Source organism: Cryptomeria japonica, chromosome 3 (genome assembly GCF_030272615.1).
Source record: "Cryptomeria japonica chromosome 3, Sugi_1.0, whole genome shotgun sequence".
NCBI classification, from domain to species: domain Eukaryota; kingdom Viridiplantae; phylum Streptophyta; class Pinopsida; order Cupressales; family Cupressaceae; genus Cryptomeria; species Cryptomeria japonica.
Window position 1 is genome coordinate 301,848,537 of NC_081407.1, and position 6,949 is coordinate 301,855,485.

Here is a 6,949-nt window from a genome sequence, read left to right on the forward strand (position 1 = left end):
TTAGGACACCATATTGGGTCGCTTTGGGTCATATTGTGTCCTAAGGGCTCCTATGGTGTCCCAAGACACCATATGATCCCTATGGACACCATATGACCCATAATGACACCATAGGACCCCTTAAGACACAATATGACCCAAAGCGACCCAATATCATGTCATTAGGGGTCATATGGTGTCCTAAGAGGTCATAAGGGTTCATGGGACACCATATGACCCCTTAGGACACCATATGACCCCTAGTGACATGATTTGGTGTCTTAAGGGGTCCTATGTTGTCCATAGGGGTCATATGGTGTCTTGGGACACCATACGACCCGTTATGACATCGTTATGGACACCATATGACCCCTAATGACACCACAAGACCCCCTAAGACACCAAATCATGTCGTTAGGGGTCATATGGTGTCCTAAGGGGTCGTAGGCCACAATATGACCCCTTAGGACACAATATGACCCAAAGCGACCTAATATGGTGTCATTAGGGGTCACATGGTGTCCTAAGAGGTCATAAGGGTTCATGGGACACCATATGACCCCTTAGGACACCATATGACCCCTAATGACATGATTTGGTGTCTTAAGGGGTCCTATGGTGTCGTTAGGGGTCATATGGTACACCATATGACCCCTAACGATACCATAGGACCCCTTAAGACACCAAATCATGTCATTAGGGGTCATATGGTGTCCTAAGGGGTCATAGGCCACAATATGACCCCTTAGGACACAATATGACCTAAAGCGACCCAATATGGTGTCATTAGGGGTCATATGGTGTCCTAAGAGGTCATAAGGGTTCATCGGACACCATATGACCCCTTAAGACACCATATGACCCCTAATGACACCATAGGACCCTCTCCTCTCTCTCTCTCTCTCTCACGATTCCAACGGCCCACTGTCTGCATATTCTGTAATTTGTCGAGGATCACGGGTTTTCAAACATCTAGAGACAAATTTGTGCTTTTGGGAGATTCTTAAAGTGAAAACTTACATTATCAATCACGAAGGAGCATGTATGGAGGGAAATGGGGAGTAGTAGTAGTCGGAAGTCTAAACGCAAAAGAAAACTTTCAAATGACCAAATTGAAGTGTATAGAGAAAGAGATAGAGAATGTCATAGGAGGAGAAGACAAGGTATGTTAAATATTGCTAATGTTACTTCAACTGAAGAGGAAATTGAATTTGAAAATGTGCCACAAGTTATTGAAAATTAAAATGTAGATTTTGAAAGTGAAAATATTGAAAATTTTGAAAATGTTGAAAATGATAATGAAAATGCTCAACATGTGGAAAATTTTGACATAGGAGGTGAAAATGTGGAAAACTTTAACATTGAAGGTGGAATTGCTCAACCAAGTGAGCCATATGTAACACCTGATTACTTTAGAAATGAAGACCCTCTCATGGATGAAAGACAAATTCCAAATCCAAGACCTTCAAGAACCCCAAAATTGTTATTTGAAATTGATGAGAACATTATTGCAAATCTTGAAGGCAAGAGGTCAACAAGAACCGTTCGGTTGTGGGATACACAACTTTTCAACCAAAATTTTAGCAATAAGACATTGACCGAGAAATGCCAACTCTTTGTTCAATTGCTAAAGATGATAAAGATGAGACCATTGCTAAACAAATTGAAGATTCGTATGAACAAGAAGATGGAAAGAAATTCTATTATTGCAAAAAATCTATTTGACGCTCTCAATTCTACTGAAAGAATACCAAAGAAAGAGATAAGAGAGCCGCTCAAAGAGTGATTACAACCTCCTTAGTAAGCCATCAATTGAGGAAGGCTCGTCAAATGAGACAAACTTGTGTTGATTTTAACATAAACCGTAAAATTTTGGATAGAGCACTTGCACAAAGACAAAGACTTGACGATCCACTTCAACAAGATACATGGGCATTTGGTGGGAGGCTTCCACGTGTTGATAGAAAATTGACTGACAATGTGAAGGAAGAGATTCAACAATTTTGTTTGAAATTAAGAATCAGCAACCGAGACCACACATCGCATCCCAAACATTTCTTGGAATCAAGCCAAACAATGTTGTACAAAAAAATTTGTGAATTACATCCAACTTTACAAATATCACAAAGGGCCTTTGAATCTTTGAAACCATTTTATTGTGTTCCTCTTAAGATTCGCAATACCTATTGTTGCAAGTACCATGTGGAGTTTTCAATGTACCATGAACTTTTATGTCATATTCATTCTATGATGCATACTAATGAGATGTTGCAGGAGTGTGGTGCAATGCTATTTCCGAGATCATCAAGAGACTTGCAAGATCTATTTTTATGCCCTAGAGATGATGGCTGCTATTTCTATAGAAATGATTGTTTGAATGAGAAGTGCTCAGAATGCGGTAGGTTGTCAAAGTTTGTTTCATGTTTTCATGAGGGCAGCGAACACGAGTTTGGAAATAATTATGTTGAGAAAAAAAGATACGAGATAGTGAAATATACTTTGAAGAGTGGAGGTGAAGGTTCTAGATACGAATTAGTCTCAAGAGAAGTGAGTATTGCTGAATTTATTTTGGATTTTAAGGAAAATATTTTCTACAAGTATGCAAGGCACACCCATAGGTCTCAGTGGTTGGATCAACAGTTCAGAATGTGTAAGAACTCTTTCCCGATTGGCACTATTGTATCGGTGGTTGATTTTGCAGAGAACTATACATTGCAACCACAGAATGAGATACAGTCTCAATACTACAATTCAGTCCAGATTGCTATTTTTATTCACATTACATATAGACATGCTCCTGATAGTACAAAAGAGGACAGGAAGATAATCAGGGAGTATCATTTTTATATGAGTGATGATAGATCACACTCCTCCGAGTATGTGCAACATTCTTTCGAGAATTTTTTTGAGTGCTTGCATGAGAAAGATATTGCAATTGACCAAAATATAATATGGTCAGATAACTGTACGGGTCAATTCAAGAATGCCCATATGTTTTATTGGTTGAGTAGAATGCATGTGGAGAGGCGTATACCTCATATTTGGTGTTTTTTTGAGGCAGGGCATGGGAAGGGAGAGCATGATGGAGTAGGTGCATGTTTGAAGAGAGCTCTAGTTAAGGAGCAATTGAGGATTTCAGGTGCAAATTTCTCTGATGCACATTCTATTGTTGATTGGTGTAGTTCAACATTGTCACATGGAGGTACTCTTGATTCAGCAGTGAGCAGATTCTTTTGGTTGGTTGAGGAGGGAACAGTGGGAGATAGATTGGATTTCCAAACAATTAAAGATTCTTCAAAGATGCATTCATTTCTCAGCTCAGATGCAAGTACATGGACCATTTGGACACGAGCGTTGGCTTGTTTTTGTCTGAGTTGTGTTTGGTGTGATTGGGATCAGTGCGAGTCAAGTGAGTGGGTTGATACGTGGGTTCCCCACTATCTAACTCCTTTATCTCAAACAATATCCTTGTCAAACGATGACATGGAAAGTTCACTTGAGTATGATCGTCTATCAGATCTTGTATAGCCAGGACATGTTTTTGCAATTGTTGCACCGCAAGGGAATGAAGAGAGATCAGAATATTGGTTGGCACGATGTGTACAGGGAAAACAAAAGCCAACACAACCAGTGACAGATGATGACGGGTTCACATATCCTATAGGTTCAGTTGTTGTTGTGGGAACTTGGTTGCGAACATACATTATTAGAAAGAATGGCATACCTGCATTTGAAGACTATGAGAGACACAAAACCATTATAATGTATTCACACCTTATTATAGCTACAAATGTCAAGTTGTTGAAGCATCAAGCAAAACCGAAGACCAAAGAGCTATGGACAATGGCTACTACTGATCATGAAGCAATACTAGATACTCTTAAACAAAGAGATGACCCTTCATGCACACTTGAGTAGTAGGTCTTTAATGGTGCCTTATTTTTTTTTATCATGCATTTCATTTCGAACAATGGTCATTAAACCTTAATGATCAAGTTTGTTACGTGTCTATTAAGGATGTGTTGAAAATGCAGGTCTATTGATGAACGTTTTTTTTTGGCAACACGGTTTTTGCATGCACATAGCGGGTACACGATATAATCAGAAGGGACGTATTTTTCCAACACGACTTATTATCATGCATTTGATGAGTTATACAATTTTTGATGATATAATTATCGCAAAACCTTTATGCTCATGCAAGTCTTTATTGATGATATACAATAGCACATCATATTATGATTTTTTATGATATACAGGTTCATGCTAGATCATTCGTCATTGACAAGACCCTCTCTTGGCGATGGTACATATTATTTTGTGCATTATTGAGATAAAATTTTGTGCATAAACATTAATTCAAGTGAATGTATTGCTATTTAGAAATGACCATATCTACCATCATCTTCAACCATGCAGAGAAATGCAGTGAGAAGGGTTTTAATCAACATGCATCTTTCTTCAAAGTTATGCTTGTATACTTTGCAGAGAAACTAGTAAGTTTCATAATTATACAATCTTGTGCATCTTAAAAATGTTTGAAACGATCTATTTATAATTTGCCAAACTAATTTGTATTAAGTGTTATAATTTGTTTCTTGTAGCACATTCATTCTGCATAAAAAGGTTACTTATTTTGGTCTTCATTTATATGCAAGCATTGTTGTACTTAAGCTTTTCTCTTAGGACATGAGGATGTCTGATGCAGATGAAGTGGGATGTTGTATTTGTATATGGATGTGAATTGATGTAACATTGTTATGATGATATACAATGTCGATGAGCAAATTGGTTTAGTTATATTGATGATAATGTCCATGTATCTATACATGAGTACATTGGTGTAGTTGTATTGATAACGAAAAAAAAAATCATGTTTGCATATCCCTTCATGGATGTCACATGCAAGTGTAATGGTAATTATGTGTATACAATACATGGAAATATTGATGATCATTATGTGTCTACAATGTAATGCTTGTTTATATATAATTTTAGCACTCAAGGGACGATGTCGGTAGGGTATGACCCCGAGCATTGGATCGAGTGGGAGGAAAAATAGGAGCATGCATAGGGTAATAATGCCTAACTGGACATGTCGGAGCCAACGGTTCATCATCGTGACGAGTAGAACGAGAAATCAGCCACGCGACAACATTCAATTGAGTGAGACTGACGATTTTTTTGCCAACAAAAAAATTGTTGCCCTAATAAAACCATAGGGAAACTTGAAAAACCAAGATAGGCTTTTGTAGGGACCCCTCTCATAGCCCCGTAGGTTCAAACAGATCATTCGCAGGTGCCACAGATTCTGACTTAGGGCCCGTCAAAGTTTGACAATTTTGAGCACTTAGGGCGCTCAAGGGACGACGTCGGTAGGGTATGACCCCGAGCGTCGGATCGAGTGGGGGGGAAAAATAGGAGCATGCGTAGGGTAATAATGCCTAACTGGACATGTTAGAGCTAACAGTTCATCATTGCGACGAGCAGAATGAGAAATCGGCCACGCGACAACATTCGATTGAGTGAGACTGATGATTTTTTCGCCAACAGAAAAATTGCTGCCCTAATAAAACCATAGGGAAACTTGAAAAACTGAGATAGGATTTTGTAGGGACCCCTCTCGTGGCCCCGTAGGTTCAAACAGATCATTTGTAGGTGCCATGGATTTTGAGCTAGGGCCCGTCAACGTTTGACAATTTTAAGCACTTAGGGCGCTCAAGGGACGACGTCAGTAGGGTATGACCCCGAGCGTCAGATCGAGTGGGAGGGAAAAATAGGAGCATGCGTAGGGTAATAATACCTAACTAGACATGTTGGAGCCAATGGTTCATCATCGCGACGAGCAGAACGAGAAATCAGCCACGCGACAACATTCGATTGAGTAAGACTGACGATTTTTTCACCAACAGAAAAATTGCTGCCCTAATAAAACCATAGGGAAAATTGAAAAACCGAGATAGGCTTGTGTAGGGACCCCTCTCATGGCCCCGTAGGTTCAAACGGGTCATTCACAGGTGCCACGGATTCTAAGTTAGGGCCTGTCAACGTTTGACAATTTTGAGCACTTAGGGTGCTCAAGGGACGACGTCGGTAGGGTATTACCCCGAGTGTTGGATCGAGTGTGGGGGTAAAATAGGAGCATGCGTAGGGTAATAATGCCTAACTGGACATGTCGAAGCTGACGGTTCATCATCGCGACGAGCAGAACGAGAAATCGGCCACGCAACAACATTCGATTGAGTGAGACTGACGATTTTTTTGCCAACAGAAAAATTGGTACCCTAATAAAACCATAGGGAAAATTGAAAAACCGAGATAGGCTTTTGTAGGGACCCCTCTCGTGGCCCCGTGGGTTTAAATGGATTGTTCATTGGTTCCACGAATTCCGAGTTAGGGCCCCTCAAAGTTTGACAATTTTGAGCACTTAGGGCGCTCAAGGGACGATGTCGGTAGGGTATGACCCCGAGCGTCGGATCGAGTGGGAGGGAAAAATAAGAGCATGCATAGGGTAATAATGCCTAACTGGACATGTCAGAGCTGACGGTTTGTCATCGCGATGAGCAAAACGAGAAATCGGCCACACAACAACATTTGATTGAGTGAGACTGACGATTTTTTCGCCAACGAAAAAATTGCTACCCTAATAAAACCCCAAGCGTTCAACTGAGGTGGGGGGCAAAATAGGACCATGCATAGGGTAAAAAAGAATTGTATCAAGTATTGTTCTTTAAATGAATTGTATTGTATTGTTCATTAAATGAATTATATTGTTCATGAATTGTATTATTCATTGAATGAATTGTATTGTATTGTTGATTAAATGAATTGTATTGTTCATAAATTGTATTGTTTATTAAATGAATTGTATTGTATTGTTCATTAAATGAATTATAGTGTTCATTATAAAAACAACACTTACAATGAAATGAAATGAATTGTATTGTTCATTAAATAGCCACTATTAACC